Raw genomic sequence first — 21,687 nt, forward strand, 5'->3', positions numbered from 1 at the left:
CATATGTTTTAAACGTGTTGGTAGAAAGAAACTAAAAACATTTTATATGGTTGTGCTTAAGTTTACTGGCTAAACAAACTACACCATGTTAGATATTTAAGGGGTGTTTTCAAATACATGATTCTTAAAATGTATAGAAGGCATTGGACCTTCTGGGAAATGTTTTCTTAAGTTGTTATCTAATGTTTGAAATGGTTTGCTAAGTATTCATGTAATATTGCTATTGTCAGCAAGCAATCTAGGACTTGCTCCCTCATTTCTCTATTCTAAGCCCAACTTGTTCTTTCATTTCTCTATTCTCTTCAAGGTAGGAAACTAATTCTATTCTGAAGGAATCTGTAGGATGCACAATTTAATCTTTAGACCTTATAAGAGATGGCTAACATTTTTCTGTAATAGCATAGCCAAAATAAGAACTTAAATAATAATCTCATAGCTAGATTCACTTCGCCATCAGCGAAGTATACAGTAAGTAGAAAAAACCTCCCTTTCAGACCAAAGGGAAAGAAAGTTTTAAAGTGAGAATATAATTTTCCTCATGGGCATTGTCTACCTTAGAAAAACTACTACAGAACATGCCTATGAATGTAGACTTGTAGTTCAGGCCACCGAACATTAGAGATGGGACTTGGGCACTCCCTTGACTTGCATCCTCTGGTCTGCTTTAACACAAACCAGGAGGAAAAGAAAGCTAGGCATCAGAAGCAATGGGTGGCAGGCCTAGTAATGGCTGATCTGTACAGTGATCTGCCTCAAAGAGACCCAACAGGCCAGTCCACTGCAGTGGCTTTCAATGTGGTAAGCCTGGGCTTCAGCAGAAGTCAGCTTGTGAAGAGCCCTGGCAGCTCTGCCAAGAGTTGGATCCCTGGAAATGGACCTGCCCTGGAGTCGAAGGATGCCCAGGTCAGAGCCACAGATCTTATTGGCTCTAAGCTGAAAAGCCCTTCACTCAGCCCAACTTCCAAAGTGACCACTGCAGCTGAGGGTATGGTCAAGTAGGGTCAGCAACATTGCAGGCAGAACTGTAAATTTCTTGTTAGAGATGCCCCCTGCCTTTACCTGGCCAGCTCTCCTCCCAGCCCAGCCAAGTAATGAAAGTCAACAGAGTGCCTTCCCCTAGGAGGTTCACACCTCCCTTAGGATATACCCATGTGAAGTGATAGATAGGTCTGGGCCTCTTAACTTACAAGGCCTAAAGCCCACCAGATTATTATCAAGCCCCTTCTATCAGGTTCTATTTGCCTCTCAATCAGAAAACTTAATTGTAGCTTAGACAGCACCTTTCTTAGCTCCTTTAATAATGACTCTGTCCTTTGTTCTAGACCCTGTCTAACGTACTTGGGCCTCATTCCTTTGTAATCATAACCTCTACTCTACCACCAATGGCTCTACTCCCAACCTGTGTGTACTGATGGTCCTCTTCCCCACTTAATGCTGTATAATTGTTCAAACCTGGTAAATGCCACTCTTAGGATCATTGGTTACTATCCTCACTCTGTCTTTATGACCTTGTCTAAATATGATCAGAGTCGGCAAACTTGGAAGGCTTCCATAGCCTTGGCAACTCATGACGACAGCCTAGGGTGGTTACTGGCACCATAAACTAGAGTGTCAATTTGTTGGGTCAACAACAGGAGCCACTGTGCACTTGCTCCTCATGTGGGATCTCTGTCCTTAATGTGCTGTACATTGTGATTTAATGCTATAACTAGTACTCAAACAGTATGTTCCACTTTGTGTTTCTATGTGGGTGCAAACTGTTGAAATCTTTATACTAAATTGATCCTCTGTATATAAAGAGAATCAAAAATGAATCTTGATGCAAATGGAAGGGGAGAGGGAGTGGGAGAGGTGAGGGTTGCGGGTGGCAGGGAAGTTATGGGGGGGGGGAAGCCATTGTAATCCATAAGCTGTACACTGGAAATTTATATTCATTAAATAAAAGTTAAAAAATAAAAAAAATAAATAAAAAAAAGAAAGACTGATTTTTTTCTTGAAAGCCAGTGTTAGAAATAAGGAGAGAGAATACTAAATGCTATAATAAAAAATAGGGAGAATGATCCAACATGGGAAGCAGACACACAGCGGACTCATAGAAGGCAGATGTCCTAAACAGCACTCTGACCTCAGAATCAGCCGTTAAGGTTTCTGATCCGGAAGAAATGCCCCTGAGAGTATTTCAGACATGGAAGGCCAAGACACTCTGGCAAAAAACAAAAAAACCAAATGAGCTACATAACAGATCTCTGTGAGTGAGATCCCAGTGGAAAGAACGGGGCCATCAAAGAAGGAGGTACCTTTCTCTGAAGGGAGCAGAGAACTTCCACTTTGACTATGACCTTGTCTAAATAAGATTAGAGTATTAGAACTCAAAAGGCCTCCATAGCCTTGGAAACTCATGACAAGAGCCTAGGGTGATTACTGGTGCCATAATCAAGTGTGTCAATTTGTTAAGTCAACAACAGGAGTCACTGTGTACTTACTCCCCATGTATAATCTCTGTCCTTAATGTGCTATACATCGTGATTTAATGCTATCACTAGTACTCCAACAGTATTTTTCATTTTGTGTTTCTGTGTAGATGCAAACTGTTGAAAGCTTTACTTAATATATGCTAAAATGATCTTCTGTATATAAGGATAATTGAAAATAAATCTTGATGTGAATAGAAAGGAAGAGGGAGTGGGAGAGGGGAGGGTTGTGGTGGGAGGGAAGTTATGGCAGGGGGGAACCATTGTAATCCATAAGGTGTACTTTGGAAATTTATACTCATTAAATAGATGTTAAAAAAAAAAAAGAAAAAAACAGCCGGCGCCGCGGCTCAATAGGCTAATCCTCCGCCTTGCTGCGCCGGCACACCGGGTTCTGATCCCGGTCGGGGCACCAATCCTGTCCCGGTTGCCCCTCTTCCAGGCCAGCTCTCTGCTGTTGCCCGGGAGTGCAGTGGAGGATGGCCCAAGTCCTTGGGCCCTGCACCCCATGGGAGACCAGGATAAGCCCCTGGCTCCTGCCAACGGATCAGCACGGTGCGCCGGCTGCAGCGCGCCTACCGCAGCGGCCATTGGAGGGTTAACCAATAACAAAAAGGAAGACCTTCCTCTCTGTCTCTCTCTCTCACTGTCCACTCTGCCTGTCAAAAAAAAATAAATTAAAAAAAAAAAAAAAGAAAGTAGGAGAGAGATGGAATCAGGTTATAGATTTAGGTCTTTGAACCATTTTCAGTGGACTTTTGTGTAAGCTGTAAGATAGGGGATTTGCTTTGTACTCCTGCATGCTAAGATCTGATTTTCCCAGCACCATTGTGGAAGAGGCTGTGCTTTCTCGAGGGAGATTTTAGCTCCTTTTTCAGAGATCAGTTGGTCGTAGATGGATGCATTGATCTGGGGTTTCTATTGTGTTCCATTGGCCTACATATCTATTTTTGTGTCTTGACTAGGATGTTTTCATTATAGTTACTCCATAGTAAGACTTTTGTAAAAATTTTATTTAATTTTATGAGTTCATATATTTGATATATCAGATTTGGGAACATACTGGCACTTCCCACCCACCCTTCCTCCCCTCCCTCTCACATTCCAATTCTTTATTTTACAAAGATCTATTTTCAGCATACATGATCATCTAGTTATCCCTACCTTAAGTAAAATAGTTCAACAAATAGTATGACGTGAGGGAAATAAAACCACTCTTCTTTAATGTAAAAGACAAGGGCTATAAAAAAATCATTGAATATGAAAATATCTATTTCAATCCAATACATTACATTTCAGTTACTCTATAAATTAACTCAGATCAGGGAAAATATTTGGTATCTATTTTTGGGACAGCCTTATTTCACTACATGTAATGGTTTCCAATTGCTGCCATCTTGTTGCAAATGACAGGATTTTATTATTTTGTAGTGTTTCTAAAACTCTGGTATTATGATTGACTTGGCCTTGTTTTCGTTATTTAAAAGTGCTTTAGAAATTCAGGGTCTCCTGTGTTTCCATATTAAGTTTAGCTTCATTTTTTTCTGGATCTAAGGAGAATGTCAGCGCTTTGAGATCACATTGAATTTGTAAATTGCTTTCAGTAGAATGGACATTTTGATTATATTAATTCTTCCAATTCATGAACCTGGGAGATTTCTCCATTTTTTTGCCTTTAATTTCTTTCTTTAATATTTTGACATTGTCACTGCAGAGATCTTTTACTTCCTTTATCCAATTTATTCCAAATTATTTAAAACTTTTTTTATAACTATTGTGAATGGAACTGATCTTACAAGTTCTGTCTCAGCCAAGGCATTATCTATGTAATAAAAACTATTGATTTTGAATGTTTATTTTATTGCCTGCAACTTTACCAAATTCTCTTATGAGTTCCAACAGCCTCTTAGCAGATTCTTTTAGATCCCCTATATTTAGGATCACGTCCTCTTCAAACAAGGATATTTTGGCTTCCTCCTTTCCAATTTCTACCTCATTTATTTCTTTTCTTGCCTAACTTCTCTGCCTAAAACTTCCAGAACAATATTGAATATCAATGGTGAAAGTTGGCATCTTTGTCTATTTCCAGATGATAGTGGAAATGCTTCTAGCTTTTCATAGTTCAATATGATGCTGGCTGTGAGTTTGTCATGTATTGCCTTGGTTGTGTTAAGGATTGTTCCTGCTATATCCAATTTGCTTAAGGCTTTTATCATGATAAGATGTTGTATTTTTTCAGATGCTTCCTCTGAATCTATTGATTTAACCATACAGTTTGAATTCTTCAGTTTGTTAATGTGATGTATCCACTTATTAGTTGGTGCATGTTGAACCATCCAAGCCTAGCAGACATAAATCCCACTTGGTACAGGATTTAGCTAGGATAATGCTGGGGATTTTTGTGTATGTTCATCAAGGTCATTGGTTTACAATTGTTTTTATTAGTTGCATTTTTCCTATTTTGGGAATTTGGTGATACTGGATTCATAAAACAAGTTTGGGAAGATTCTCTCTGTCAAACATTTTGACTAGCTTGAAAAGAATTGGAGTTATTTCCTCATTGAAAGATTTTTTAGAATTCAGCAGTGAAGTCATCTGGTCCTGGGCTTTTCTTTGCTGGGAGGGTCGTTATTAGTGGTTTAATCTTATTCTTAGTTATCGTTCTATTTCGCTTTCTATATTTTCATGACTCTATTTATTACATTGTATGTGCCCAGAAATCTCTGCATTTTTTCTGAGTATTCCAAATAGTTGTCAAATAGCTATTATTGGTAATTTGTGATGAACCCTTATATTTCTGTGATATCCATTTTAACATCTCCATTTTTATCTCTGATTTTATTAATTTGGGTCTTCTCTCCTTTTTTGGTTAGCTGGGCCAATGGTGTACCAACATTATTCATTTTTGCTTCAGGAAACCAGTTCTTAATTTCACTGATATTTTGTATCTTTTATTTTAATGGTATATTAAATATATTCTATATTTCTATATATTAAATAAGTTCTATATTTAATTCATTATTTCCTCTTTTTAATGTTGGTTTTTGTTCTTGTTTTTTTCTAGGTTCCCCAGATGCATTATTAAATCACTTATTGAATGCCTCTCCAATTTGCTGATAAAGGGACTTATTGCTATAAACAGCTTTGTGTATTCCATAGGTTTTGATATGGTCATAATCATTCATTTCTAGGAATTTTTTGGTTTCTTTTGATTTCTTCTGTGACCACTGTTCATTCAGGAGCATATTGTTCATTCTCCATGTGTTTGCTTATTTTCTGGCGTTTTATAAGTGTTAACTTCCAGCTTCATGCCACTGTGGTTTGAAAAGGTACATGGAATAATTTCAATTGTTTTGAATTTGTTGAAATTCGTTTTATGACAGAGCAGACAGTCTATCTTAGGGAAAGTCCCTCGCACTAGTGAAAAGAATGTATATTCTGCAGCTGGGAGATGAAATGTTCTATAAATATACATAGGGTCCATTTAATCTGTAATTTAGATTAATTGTGCTCTTTCTTTGTTGATATTTTGTCTAGTTGATCTGTCTATTGAGGGTAGTGGGATGTTGAAGTCCCCTATTATTATTGTATTGGAGTCTGTGTCTCCCTACAACGTTGCTTTTAAGTATCCAAGTGCCCTAATATTGTGTGCACATACATTTATGATAGTCACATCTTCCTGTTGAAATGATCTCCTAATCATTGCATAATGCCCTTCTTTGTCTGTTTTAATAGTTTTTGACTTAAAGTCTGTTTAGTCTGATATCAGAATAGCTACACCTTCTCAATTCTTTTTTTCTTTGAATGGAATATCTTTTTCTCTCCTCTCATTTTCACTTTGTCTGTATCTTTGTTGGTGAGTTGTTTCTTGCAGACAACAAATAGATGGGTCTTGTTTTTTAACCATTTAGCCAGTGTGTATCTTTTAATCAGAGAAATTATGCCATTTACATTCAAGATTAATATTGATAAATAGCTACTTGGGCCAGTAATTTTTCTATAAATATTCCTATTGTTTCTTTTGGGTTGTACTTTTCTTATAAAGATTTATTTTAGTTATTTGAAAGAGTTACAGAAAGAGGTACAGACAGAAAAAGAGGTCTTCCATCTGCTGGTTCCTTCTCTTGATGACCACAACTGCCAGAGCTGTGCTGATCCAAAGCCTGGAGCTAGGAGATTCTTCTGGGTTTCCCACATGGGTACAGGAGCTCAGGGACTATCCACTGCTATACCAGGATATAGCAGGGAGTTGGATCAGAAGAAAAGCAGGCAGTACTAGAACTGGAGCCCATGTGGGATGTCGGCACTTCAGGCAGGGCTTTAACCTGCTGTGCCACAGCGCTGGCCCCTCCTTTGTACTTTCACTGGGAGATTTTCTGCCTTCACATTCTTCCATAATGATGACTATCTTTCTGTATTTCTCTGTGCAGTATATCTTTAAAGAATATTTCTAAGGCTGGACTGTGCAAGAAAAATTGTCTCAATTTCACTGAATATGTCTTCTAATCCATTCTCTCTTTCAACACCTTTAGGAACTCCTAAGATCTATATGATGGGTCATTTAATTGTACCCCATAAATTGCAAACACTGCATTTAATTTTTCTAATTTCTTTTTCTTCTTGGGTTTTTTTTTTTCTTTTTTGTCTGACTGGGATATTTCAAAGATTCGTTTGCTAGCTCAGATATTCTTTGTTCTGTCTCATAAAACCTGTTGTTAAGGCTTCCTACTGTATTTTTTCTTTGACATATTGAATTCTGATTTCTAATATTTCTGGCTGATTGTTGCTCAAAATCTCAATTTCAATGGAAAATTTTTCCTCCATGTGATGTATGAATGTCTTTAACTCATTAATTTGCTTCTCATTGCTTTTCAGTATTCTGTGATCATTCTTTTGAATCCTTTTTCACTTTTTCAGGCATCTCATCAATCTCTTTGTCTTCACATTCTAGTACTGAAGTGTTTTGTGTTGCTTTGGAGGAGTCATATTGTCCTCCTTGTCCATGTTTCCCCATTTAGTTTTAGGCATTTGTGGAACTATTTGTTGGTTTTCTCCTCTGATGGCTTTTAAGTATGAAGAATTTATTTGTGGCTTAGTAGAATGTCTGCTGCTTCAGTGAATATTCAGAATTATGTGCTGGGTGGGGACCAGGAGTTCCAGTCAATGCTGGATATGGTACAAGAGTACCAGGTGACAACCAAGCTGAGTGTGGTAATCTCCTCAATGGTCAGCAGGGAGACGTTGTGATTGGTCATTGCCTTACCTGCTCTCTGTCAAGGTGATCAATGCCCAGAGCATATCCACAGTGACCACACACTCCACCCATGCATTCACAAGAACCACACAAAGTATCTGTGAGGTCCTCATCACAAGCACCAAACCTTCTGCAGGAACTTACAGAAACTGAGCTTCTGAAGCCAGACACAGGACTTGCCCAAAGATCCAGCTACACCACATGCCTTATCATGCAGTCACAGACTTCCCACAGACACAGCACACAGGGCTCCTACAAAATTCAGGGAGCAGGGGATCCACTTAGACCTGCAACACTGAGCCACAGATGCAGAGAGCCAAGGCATTCCCAGAGTCAGCTGCCTGTAGGTGATTCACCTAACAGTTTGAGTAGAGATGCCAGTGATATAGAGTGGAGGGGAGCTCCTCATAGACTTATATGTTCACCCCTTCACATGTCAACCTTTCAGGCCACATTCTAATCTATAGAGACTGCAGAATTTTCCCTCAGATAATCTCCCCAGTCACAGGCAAACTTATACTCACTTTTTAAAATGAGTAAGATTCTTCCTTACTATTCACTGGAGCCCTGGTGGGGAAAGGGAAGCTGGCAATGTGCACTCACTTCACAGATTTAAGTGGGTACCAGGCCCCCTGCTATTGTTCCAGGTGACACTCAAAGTCTGTGTGGGGCCGGTGCTGTGATGTAGTGGGCTGAGCCTCTGCCTGCGGTGCTGGAATCCCATATGGGCACCCGTTCCAGTCCAAGTTGCTCTACTTCTGATCCAGTTCTCTTCCATGGCCTGGGAAAGCAGTAGAAGATGGCCCAAGTGCTTGGGCCCTTGCACATGCATTGGAGAACCAGAAGAAGCTGCTGTCCCCTGGCTTCGCATTGGCTCAACTCCAGCTGTTGTGGCCATCTGGGGAGTGAACCAGCAGATGGAAGACCTTACTCTCTGTCTCTCCCTCACTCTGTCTGTAACTCTAATTCTCAAATAAAATAAAATCTTTAAAAAAAAGCATATGGCCTGTCACAATAACAGTCTGGAAAAAATATGATTTAAAAAAAAATTCAGTCTGTGTGGTCTGCATGGTTCTCCCTCAGGCAATATCATCAGTGACACTGGCTGCTGCAGTCTCTTACTTTGCTTTAAGAAAATGCCATCTCCTTCTGCTGGTGATTCTGATACTGGTAGGAGTGGAATAGAGGAGCACTGCCTAGCTTTTTGCTGCCAGGTATGATGCTCCATGGGGTGTGGGGGAGGGGAAGAAGCAAGTCAGCTTCCCTGTTCCTAGCCTGGCATTAGCTTAGACTCCAGTCAGCTCCCCAGGCTGAACTAACAGCCAGTGGGTGACTCTGGACTCCCCTCTCAGCTAACAGTGTGAGCATTGGAGCACACAGCAAGTTCTTTCCCACTTGTCGTCCTATGATGGTGGCTCATCAGCTGCCAGCTGGCTGCATCAGGTGGCTGGCTGCAGCAGTAGCCCTGGCCCCTCTCCTCCTGTCCCGCAGAGTATTCGCTATTTTTTTAATTCTCCGCTGAATATTTTCAACAGTCAGATCCCTGAAAATGTGGCCCTCCCTTTGTTCTTTTCATATCCCAGAGCAGCAGATATACCCTATTCAGCCATTAGATCTCTCATACTTTGTATTTTTGTGTGCACTTTTATATAGCAAAATTAGAAACTCAGGGTCTAAATGATAAACAAATAAGCACCAATTTCTAATCAGATAAAGTGACATGTGATAATATCATGATTTTATAAATATATGTGCATGCAGGGACTGGTGCTGTGGCGTAGCAGGTGAAGCTGCCACCTGAGTGCCAGCATCCCATATGGGCACTGGTTAGTGTCTCGGCTGCTCTACTTCCAATCCAGCTCTCTGCTGTGCCCTGGGAAAGCAGTAGAAGATGGCTCAGGTCCTTAGGCCCCTGCACTCATGTGGGAGACCCGGAAGAAACTCGTGGCTCCTGACTTCGGGTTGGCACAGCTCTGGCTATTGCGACCAATTGGGGAGTGAACCAGCGAATGGAAGACCTCTCTCTCTCTCTCTCTCTCTCTCTCTCTCTGCCTCTCCTTCTCTCTCTGTGTAACTCTGACTTTAAAATAAATAAATATCTTTAAAATATATTTGCATGTATTTACATTAATAGAATAACAACCAGAAAACACATACAAATTTGTTTAAAAGATTCATTTATTTGGAAGTCAGGTTAATAGAGAGGCAAAGGCAGAGAGAGAGAGAGAGTTCTTCCATCTGCTGGTTCACTCCCCAGATGACGGCATGGCCAGAGTTTTGCCAATACGAAGCCAGGAGAGAGAAGCTTATTTTAGGTATTCCAGCTGGTCTTCCACCCAGAAGGTGGACTTGGGCCATCTTCTACTGCTTTCCCAGGCCATATCAGGAAGCTGAATCAGAAGTGGAGTAGCTGGGACTTGACCCAGGGCCCACACAGGATGCTGGCACTGTATGCAATGACTTTACCCTCTAGACCACAGCACTTGCACCACATACAAATTTTAAAAGAGGTGTCTTGCATTACAAGTATGAATAAAACTTACTTCCTCCAATATATTTATCCAAATTTTCTTACACTGATGTTTGTTTTTGTTTTCATAAAGCTGTTACAGTCTCCATGTGTTTGTAAATGATCTAGAGATTCTTGAGCTGTTAACTTCCAACTTTATTCCATTGTGTTCAGAAAAGAAGCATTTTATGATGTAGATTATTTGAATTTGCTGAGACTTGCTTTATGGTCTATACTAAAGAAAGTTCCATACACTGAGGAGAGGAATGTGGGTTCTGCAACTGTTAGGCATGAAGTTCTTTAGAGATCAGTTACATTCATTTGTTCCATAATGTCCATTAGCTCTTTGTTTCTTATGGATATTTTTTCTAGTTGATTTGTGCATTGATGAAAGCAGAGTATTGTAGTCCCCCATTACTATCATATTGGAATCTATGCTTCCTTCTAAATCCATTAACATTTCTTTTAAATAGCCAAGTGCCATCTCTTTTCCAGCTTGAACCATGGAGGGTGCCGAAGAGAAGAAAAAGGTTCCTGCTGTGCCAGAAACCCTGAAGAAAAAGCTGAGGAATTTCACAAGGCTGAAGATCAAGCGCCTGAGGAAGAAGTTTGCCCAAAAGATGCTTTGAAAGGCAAGGAGGAAGCTTATCTATGAGAAAGCAAAGCACTATCACAAGAAATACAGGCAGATGTACAGAACTGAAATTCAGATGGCAGAACCCAAGTTGGCATTTGTCCTCTGGATCAGAGGTATCAATGGTGTGAGCCCCAAAGTCTGAAAAGTGCTGCAGCTTCTTCGCCTTCGCCAGATCTTCCATGGCACCTTTGTTAAGCTCAACAAGGCCTCAATTAACATGCTGAGGATTGTGGAGCCGTATATTGCATGGGGGTACCCAAATTTGAAGTCAGTAAATGAACTAATTTACAAACGTGGCTATGGCAAAATCAATAAGAAGCAAATTGCTTTGACAGATAACACTCTGATTGCCCACTCTCTTGGTAAATACAATATCATCTGCATGGAGGATCTCATTCACAAGATCTATACTGTTGGGAAACACTTCAAGGAAGCAAATAACTTCTTGTGGCTCTTCAAGTTATCTTCTCCCCGAGGTGGGATGAAGAAAAAGACCACCCATTTTGTAGAGGGTGGGGATGCTGGCAACAGGGAAGACCAAATCAACAGACTTATTGGAAGGATGAACTAAGGTGTCTCCTATGGTATTTTTGTAATCTGGTCAGATAATAAACGGCAACTATAGTCAAATTGAAAAAAAAAAATAGCCAAGTGCCCTGTAATTGGATACACATATATTTATTACAGTCACATCTTCCTGTAAAAGGGTCCCTTAATTATTCCATTGTGCTATTGTGTTAAAGTCTATTTTGTCTGATATTAGGAAGGCTACACCTGCCATTTTTTGCTTTCTGCTAGTGTGGAATATCTTTTTCCATCCTTTCACTTTCAGTTTGTATGTATCTTTGTTGGTAGGATGTGTTTCTTGTAGGAAGCAAATAAATGGGTCTTATTTTTTGAGATGTGGTATCTAATAGAGTAGGAAAAATGCAATGCATATGAGCAAAATTGACATTTTGAAATTGGGTTACTGTTAATAGCCCTAATTCTTACTGTTTAGGAGCAGTGCTTATTTTTCTTCTTACTATTTGTTGAATTATTTACTTAGTGGGCGGTTTACCTTAAGATTATAAAATAAACCAGAAGCATGTCATTATAAAAATTAAAGCCCTTTGTTGCAAAAGGAGCAGAGGTGGGGAAGCCATACCCATCTCCTTAAAACCCCCCAGCCTCAACTGGACTGAGTGCTCACCTCTCTGCATCTTTGCTGAGCCGCCCACCTGGCCTGATCAGGTGTAATCACTCCACTCAACATGTAACCTCCCTCCTTCCTCCTCCCTAGTCTCTCAGGCTCTGTCGGGAGAGGTGCCCATCTGTCCTTACAGATGTCCCTTCCTAATAAACCTTGCTATTTTACCTCCCCCCCAAAAAAATTAAAGTATAAGAAAGGAAGGTGGATGAAGAAAGGAGCTTGTCAGGGAGGAGCGTAGGATGGGAAGTGAAACTTGGTACTAAACCTGAATATATGAAATAATTTTTCTCCACTCTCAATGCTTTGGGATAGGCCTTTAAAAATGCAAATCTTGCTATTTCTGTACTTTGACCTAATAATTTCTTCAGAGTGCCCATAAGAGGGGAAGCACACATTGTAGTCCAATCTCTGACAATGACTGTTTACAATTACTCAACTTTCTAGAGCACATGGGGTGCTCATGATCTGATTGCTTTGTTGTGTTTCCAATGCTAGCATACATTGCAGGAGTTTCTGCCTTCTACAATTGACACTACTGCCAAAATGCCATATGGTTGACTTAAGTCTTTTCTTTTAGTGCTTAGATTTATTTTATTTATTTGAAAGACAAAGATAGAAAGAAAGAGGGAGAGAGAGATTCTTCTACCCCCTGGATCAGTCTTAAAATGACTACAGTGACCAGAGCTGGGCCAGTGCAAAGCCAGGAGCCAGGAGCTTGATCTGAATCTCCCAAGTGGGTGGCAGGGGCCCAAGCACTTAGGCCCAAGACTCCCAGGAGTCAGATATAGAAAAAAACATATAATGTATATATTGATAGAGACAGGGTTGAAGAAGAGAGTTACTTCAGTGTAAGAAGCATTGCAGACAGAAGATTAAAGGATGGCGGTCATTGTAACAAGCATCTGTGAACTGAAAGTCAGCACAGGGGATATTCTCTTATGGCTAAAAAACTCAAGGGAGAATGTTTTAGGTGTGGGAATGTGAGATACTGGTGTCAAGAGTGCCTCTACCTGAAGAATTCACCTGCTCTGTACCTCCAGTGTAAGAGAGACAGTTATTGGATGAGGGACCATCATCAGTTGTAAAGGGAGGAATGGATTCACAATTCCCACTTGTCCTTGTCTGAAGTCTGATGGGGCCAGAAGACTAAGGAAGCTTCCCAAGGGAAAAAAAAAAAAACACCTTGGCCAAGAGCCCTTGGTGATTGCTGATGTCAAGGGTAAGAGTACTGATTTTATAACTGATAAGGAGCCATGTATTACATAATAAGTTTCCCCACTGGATTCCTATTTTCAAAGAGTTGTATTATTATGGGAGTTGGTGAATTTGTTTTTACTCTGTTTATAGCAGAGAAGGGCTCTGGGTGTGGTCACTCAGAAATTGCATCCACCTTCATGACCAGTTGCCTGCTGTTCTAAGAAACTAGTTTCAAGGATCACAGGATGGAGCTGGCGCCGTGGCTCACTTGGTTAGTCCTCAACCTTAGTGCTGGCATCCCATGTAGGCACTAGGTTCTAGTCCTGGTTGCTCCTCTTTTAGTCCAGCTCTCTGCTGTCGCCTGGGAGGGCAGTGGAGGATGACCCAAGTACTTGGGACCTGCACCTGCATGGGAGACCTGGAGGAAGCACCTGGCTCCTAGCTTTGGATTGGCACAGCACCAGGAGCAGGGGCCACTTGGGGAGTGAACCAATAGAAGGAAGATCTTTCTCTCTGTCTCTCTCTCACTGTCTGTAACTCTACCTGTTAAAGAAAAAAAAAGGATCACACATTGGCCTGCATTATAAGAGCAGTAACTGCTACAGCATATTTCAGGAAACAAACCACCAGCTGATTTTAAGCCAGTCACTTAAAGTTTAAACTCAACACCAGATACAAGGAGTTCAAGAAGGAATGACATTGGTGATCACCAAGAGGAGGTCATAATAAAAATCATCTGAATTAACTCTCAAAGTACACCATGTCCTCAATCCAGTTGCTCCCCTGCCATCTGAAGGCAATGATAACAAAGCTCATTCTAGTGCAGAGACCACATAGAAGGTCTATTCTAGCAAGGCTGATCTACAAGATGAACCTCTGGAAAATCTAGATGTTGAATGGTTCCCTGATGGCAGTATTTTCATGGAGAAAAGAATCAAAGGTAGGACCGGCACTGTAGTGTAGTGGGCTAAACCTCTGCCTGTAACACCGGAATCCCAAATGGGCTCCAGCTGCTCCTCCTCTGATCCAACTCTCTGCTATGGCCTGTGAAAGCAGCAGTGGATGGTCCAACTGCTTGTGTCCCTGCACCCACATGGGAGACCCAGAAGAAGCTCAAGGCTCCTGGCTTCCAATCAGCTCAGCTCCAGCAAGGCATCTGGGGAGTGAACCATTGGACGGAAGACCTTTCTCTCTGTCACTGCCTGTCTCTGTAACTCTACCACTCAAAAAAATAGATAAAAGATAAAATATGTTTATCTTTCTTCTTTTTCTGCATATATCTGAGAAAGAAAAGAGAGAGAATATTATTCACCACTTGGTAAAAACAGTATCCTATAATGTATAAAATTAATCAACGAGGATAATTTAAAACTCTACTTAGAGACTCAGAATAACAATTGGTAAAATGGCCATACTAATCTCACAGAGCAGGGTTAAGATACTATATTATACTCTTAATCATTGAATATCCTTCAGAATGCCTCAACTGATCAGGAATTGAACATAGATCCACTTGGTACCCATTCTTATACAATCTATATAATTTCTTACATATCTGTGAATGAACTTATTGCAAAAACATTAAACACTCCAATACTTGTAAAAACCTAAATACATGCAAATTTTAAAAACACAAAATTTGGCAAGAAAAACTTGAAATAGCCACTTTTTAAATAATTTTTACTTATATAAGTGAAAAAATTTCATGTATTTCATATATACAGATTTAAAAAGCATAGTGATATTTCCCACCTTACCCTCCTTCCCATCCAGGCTCCCACCTTCCCTTTTCCTTTCTTTCTTTTAATTTTTACAATGACATGCTTTTAATTTTTTTAATTTATTTATTTTGTTTGAAATTCAGAGTTACACAGAGAGAGAATGAGAGGCAGAGAGAGAGGGAGAGAGGTCTTCCATCCACTGGTTCACTCCCCAGTTGGCTGTAATGACCAGAGCTACAATGATCTGAAGCCAGGAGCCAAGAGCTTCTTCCTGGTCTCCTACACGGATATAGGGGCCCAAGCACTTGGGCCATCTTGTACAGGCTTCCAAGGCTATAGCAGAGCTGGATCAGAAGTGGAGCACCCAGGTATCTAACCGGCAGCCATTTGGAGTGCCAGCACTGCAGGTGGCAGCTTAACTCACTACCCACAGAGCCAGGCTGACATGCTTTAAATTTTTATAATCAAAGGTTAACTACCCACTATGTAAAGAATCAACAAATAGTAAGAAGAAAAAGAAAAATTTCATATAGCAGTGTGAAAATCTCCATAGATGAGCTTTCAGGGAATCAGGAACAACTAGTGAAAAGTATTTAAAAGCACAATCAACTAATAGCTCTCAAATTTGGACATAGAGCATAAATCATTAAGAGAGAGAGAGAGAGAGATTCAAACATTTGGTAAAAACAATGAGAGCTTGTGGCATTTAACCCTTGACCTGTCCTTTCTCCAACTTTCTAGCCAAGTGTACAGTAATTTCACTGCAGGTAGATGCTGACTAGATCACCAGTTTCCTCTGCTCAACAGCTTTCAGTTTATACTTGTGACATAACTTGTACTTCCCGTTAGCCAGATTACAGACAACAGTACTTGTGGCTTTCTTATAAACACATGTCTGCTATGTATCAGGGTTATCTAGATAATTAAGAAGGGTCTCTAGTTGTATTCTTTTATTTCATTTCAATTATCTTTATATACAGAAGATCAATTTAGCATATCCTAAGTAAAGATTTCAACAGTTTGCACCCACACAGTAACATAAAGTATAAAGTACTGTTTGAGTATTAGTTATACCGTTAATTCACATTGTACAACACATTAAGAACAGAGATCCTACGTGGAGAGTAAGTGTACAGTGACTCCTGTTGTTGACTGAACAAATTGACACTCTTGTTTATGGCGTCAGTAATCACCCTAGGCTCTTGTCATGACTTGCCAAGGTTATGGAAGCCATTTTAGTTAGCCAACTCTGATATTATTTAGACAAGGTCATAGTCAAAGTGGAAGTTCTCTGCTCCCTTCAGAGAAAGGTACCTCCTTCTTTGATGACCTGTTCTTTCCACTGGGATCTCACTCACAGAGATCTTTAATTTAGGTCATATTTTTTTTTTGCCACAGTGTCTTGGCAATCCATGACTGAAATACTCTCATGAAATTTTTAGCTGGATCCGAAAGCCTTAAGGGCTGATTCTGAGGCCAGAGTGCTGTTTAGGACATCTGCCATTCTATGAGTCTGCTGTGTTTCTCGCTTCTCATATTGATTATTCACTCCTTTTTAATTGTATCAGTTAGTATTAGCAGACACTAGTATGTGATTCCTTTGACTATTTTTTTTTATTAAACTTTTACTTAATGAATATAAATTTTCAAAGTACAGCTTCTAGGTTAAAATGGCTTCCCCCTCCCCCATAACTTCCCTCCCACCCACAACGCTCCCCTTTCCCACTCCCTCTCCCCTTCCATTCATATCACGATTCATTTTCAATTCTCTTTATATACAGAAGATTAGTTTAGTATGTATTAGGTAAAGATTTCAACAGTTTGTCCCCATATAGCAACACAAAGTGAAAAAAATACTGTTGGAGTACTAGTTATAGCATTAAATAAGAGTGTACAGCACATTAAAGACAGAGATCCTACATAATATTTTTTTTAAAAAATTAATTAATTTTCTATGCCATTTCCAATTTAACACCTGTTTTTTTTTTCATTTCCAATTATCTTTATATTCAGATGGTCGATTCAGTATATAATTAGTAAAGATTTCATCAGTTTTTACCCACACAGAAACACAAAGTGTAAAAAAACTGTTCCAGTACTAGTTATAGCATCACGGCACATTAGACAACACATTAAGGACAGATCCCACATGAGAAGTAAGTACACAGTGACTCCTGATGCTGACTTAACATTTTGACATATTTGTTTATGGCGTCAGTAATCTCCCTAGGCTCTGGTCATGAGTTGCCAAGGCTATAGATGCCTTTCGAATTCACTGACTTTGATCTTATTCCGATAGGGTCATAGTCAAAGTGGAAGTTCTATCCTCCCTTCGGAGAAAGGTACCTCCATCTTTGATGGCCCCATTCTTCACACTGGGAACTCACTAACAGAGATCTTTCATTTAGGTCTTCTTCTTTTTCTTCTTTTCCATGGTATCTTGGCTTTCCATGCCTACAATACTCTCATGGGCTCTTCAGCCAGATCCGAATGTCTTACGGGCTGATTCTGAGGCCAGAGTGTTGTTTAGGACATCTGCCATTCTATGAGTCTGCTCTGTATCCCACTTCCCATGTTGGATTGTTCTCTCCCTTTTTGATTCTATCAGTTAGTATTAGCAGACACTTGTCTTGTTTGTGTGATCCCTTTGACTCTTAGACCTATCAGAGCCATTAATTGTGAACAGAAATTGATCACTTGGACTAGTGAGATGGCATTGGTACATGCCACCTTGATGGGATTGTATTAGAATCCCCTGGCACATTGCTAACTCCATCATTTGGGGCAAGTCAGCTTGAGCATGTCCCAAATTGTACATCTCCTCCCTCTCTTTTTCCACTTTTATATTTAACAGGGATCACTTTTCAGTTAAAATTTAAACACCTAAGAATAATTGTGTGTTAATTACAGAGTTCAACCAATAGTACTAGAACAACAACAACAAATACTAAAAAGGATAAAGTATTACATTGTACATCTAGAGTCAGGACAAGAGCTGATCAGTTCATTGTTTCTTATAGTGTCCATTTCACTTCAACAGGTTTCCCCTTTGGTGCTCAGTTGTCACCATTCAGGGAAAACAAATAATATTTGTCTCTTTGGGACTGGCTTAATTCACTCAGCATGATGTTTTCCAGATTCCTCCATCTTGTTACAAATGACTGGGTTTCATTGTTCCTTACTGCTGTATAGTATTCTATGGAGTACATGTCCCATAATTTCTTTATCCAGTCTACTGTTGATGGGCATTTGGGTTGGTTCCAGGTCTTAGCTATTGTGAATTGAGCTGCAATAAACATTAATGTGCAGATGGCTTTTTTGTTTGCCAAATTAATTTCCTTTGGATAAATTCCAAGGAGTGGGATTTTTCCCCACATCCTCTCCAGCATCTGTTGTTGGTAGATTTCTGAATGTGAACCATTCTCACCGGGGTGAGGTGAGACCTCAGTGTGGTTTTGATTTGCATTTCTCTGATTGCTAGTGATCTTGAACATTTTTTCAGGTGTCTGTTGGCCATTTGGATTTCCTCTTTCTAAAAATATCTATTGAGGTCCTTGGCCCATCTCTTAAGTGGGTTGTTTGTTCTGTTGTTGTGGATTCTGGTTATCAACCCTTCATCTGTAGCATAGTTTGTAAATATTTTTTCCCATTCTGTCGGTTGCCTCTTCACTTTCCTGACTGTTTCTTTTGAAGTACAGAAACTTCTCAATTTGATGCAATCCTAAATGTTAAATTTGGTTTTGACTGCCTGTGCTTCTGTGGTCTTTTCCAAGAAGTTTGCCAGTACCTATATCTTGCAGGGTTTCTCCAATGCTCTCTAATAATTTGATAGTGCCTAGTCATAGATTTAAGTCTTTAAGCCATGTTGAGTGAATTTTTGTGTAAGGTGAAAGGTAGGGTCTTGCTTCAAGCTTCTGCACATGGAAATCCAATTTTCCCACCACCATTTACTGAATAGACTGTCTTACTCCAGGGATTGGTTTTGGATCCTTGATCAAATATAAGTTGGCTGTAGATGTTTGGATTGATTTCTGGTGTTTCTATTCTGTTCCATTGGTCTATCCATCAGTTTCTGTACCAGTACTATGCTGTTTTGATAACAACTGCCATGTAGTATGTCCTGAAGTCTGGTATTGTGATGCCTCCAGCTTTGTTTTTGTTGTACAAGATTGCTTTGGCTATTCGAGGTCTTCTGTGTCTCCATATGAATTTCAGCATCATTTTTTCCAGATCTGAGAAGAATGTCTTTGGTATCTTGATTGGTATTGCATTGAATGTGTAAATTGCTTTTGGGAGAATGGACATTCTGATGATATTGATTCTTCCAATCTGTGAGCATGGAAGATTTCTCCATTTTTTGGTATCCTCTTCTATTTCTTTCTTTAAGGTTTTGTAATTTTCATCGTAGAGATCTTTAACGTCCTTGGTTAAGTTCATTCCAAGGTATTTGATTGTTTTTGTAGCTATTGTAAATGGGATTGATCTTGGAAGTTCTTCCTCAGCCGTGGCATTGCCTATGTATACAAAGGCTGTTGATTTTTGTGCATTGATTTTATATCCTGCTACTTTGCCAAACTCTTCAATGAGTTCCAGCAGTCTCTTAGTAGAGTTCTTTGGGTCCCCTAAATAAAGAATCATATCATCTGCAAAGAGGGATAGTTTGAGTTCTTCCTTCCCAATTTGTATCCCTTTAATTTCTTTTTCTTCCCTAATAGCTCTGGCTAAAACTTCCAGAACTATATTGAAGAGCAGTGGTGAGAGTGGGCATCCTTGTCTGGTAAGAGATTTCAGCAGAAATGCTTCCAACTTTTCCCCATTCAATAGGATGTTGGCCGTGTGTTTTTCATATAATGCTTTGATTGTATTGAGGAATGTTCCTTCCATACCCAGTTTGCTTAGAGTTTTCATCATGAAAGGGTGTTATATTTTATCAAATACTTTCTCTGCATCTATTGAGAGAATCATATAGTTTTTCTTCTGCAGTCTGTTAATGTGGTGTATCACATTGATTGTTTTGCAAACAATGAACCATCCCTGCATACCAGGGATAAATCCCACTTGGTCTGGGTGGATGATCTTTCTGATGTGTTGTTGCATTCTATTGGCCAGAATTTTACTGAGGATTTTTGAATCTATGTTCATCAGGGATATTTGGTCTGTAATTCTCTTTCAATGCTGCATCTTTTTCCGGCTTAGGAATTAAGGTGATGCTGGCTTCATAGAAAGAATTTGGGAGGATTCCCTCTTTTTCAATTGTTTTGAATAGTTTGAGAAGAATTGGAGTTAGTTCTTCTCTAAATGTCTGGTAGAATTCAGCAGTGAATCCATCTGGTCCTGGGCTTTTCTTTGTTGAGAGAGCCCTTATTACTGTTTCAATTTCTGTCTCAGTTATGGGTCTGTTTAGGTTTTCTATGTCTTCCTTGCTCAATTTAGGTAGGTTGCATGTGTCCAAGAATCTATCCATTTCTGATAGATTTCCCTGTTTGCTGGCATACAAGTCCTTGTAGTAATTTCTGATGATTCTTTTTATTTCTGTGGTGTCTGTTGTTACGTTTCCATTTTCATCTCTGATCCTATTGATTTGGGTCTTTTCTCTCTTTTTTTAGTTTGTTGGCCAATGGGGTGTCAATTTTGTTTATTTTTTCCAAAAACCAGGTCCTCGTTTGGCTGATTTTTTGGAATTTTTTTTGGATTCCATCCTGTTGATTTCTTTTCTGATTTTAATTATTTCTCTTCTGGCCGGCGCAGTGGCTCAACAGGCTAATCCTCCGCCTTGCGGCGCCGGCACACCGGGTTCTAGTCCCGGTAGGGGCACCGATCCTCTCCCGGTTGCCCCTCTTCCAGACCAGCTCTCTGCTGTGGCCAGGGAGTGCAGTGGAGGATGGCCCAAGTGCTTGGGCCCTGCACCCCATGGGAGACCAGGAGAAGCACCTGGCTCCTGCCATCGGAACAGCGCGGTGCGCCGGCCGCAGCGCGCTACTGCGGCGGCCATTAGAGGGTGAACCAACGGCAAAGGAAGACCTTTCTCTCTGTCTCTCTCTCTCTCACTGTCCACTCTGCCTGTCAAAAATAAAAATAAATAAATAAATAAATATTTTTCTTCTCCTTCTAGCTTTGGGTCTGGTTTGCTGCAGATTTTCTAGATCCTTGAGATGAATTGAAAGCTCATCTATTTGGTGCCTTTCCAATTTCTTGATGTAGGCACCTATTGATATAAACGTTCCTCTTAACACTGCTTTTTGTTGTAGGTTTTGGTATGTTGTGCTTTTATCCTCATTTACTTCCTGAAAATTTTTGATTTCTCTTTTAATTTCTTCTCTGACCTATTGTTCATTCAGGAGCACGTTGTTGAGTCTGCGTGTGTTTGCATATGCTCTAGGGATTCCTGAGTTGCTAATTTCCGATTTCATTCCTTTGTGGTTTGAGAAGCTGAGACTTGCTTTATAGCCTAGTATGTGGTCAATCCTAGAGAAGGTTCCATGTACTGCTGAGAAGAATGTAAAGTCCTCAAATGTAGGATGAAATGTTCTGTAGATATCTGTTAGATCCATTTGGGCTATAGTGTCATTTAAATCTACTGTCTCCTTGTTGATCTTCTGTCCTGATGATCTGCCTATCTCTGAGAGTGGAGTATTGAAGTCCTCCAGTACTATTGTATTGGGGTCTAAGTCTCCCTTTAAGTCCCTTGACAAGTCTTTTAAATAAA

General features: G+C 39.9%; 1 pseudogene; it reads left to right on the top strand.

The window, feature by feature from the left end:
• Nucleotides 1-10,737: 10,737 nt before the first annotated feature.
• LOC133765703 (large ribosomal subunit protein uL30-like) lies at nucleotides 10,738-11,515 on the top strand (annotated as a pseudogene).
• Nucleotides 11,516-21,687: the final 10,172 nt, after the last annotated feature.

Source organism: Lepus europaeus, chromosome 8 (genome assembly GCF_033115175.1).
Source record: "Lepus europaeus isolate LE1 chromosome 8, mLepTim1.pri, whole genome shotgun sequence".
NCBI lineage: Eukaryota > Metazoa > Chordata > Mammalia > Lagomorpha > Leporidae > Lepus > Lepus europaeus.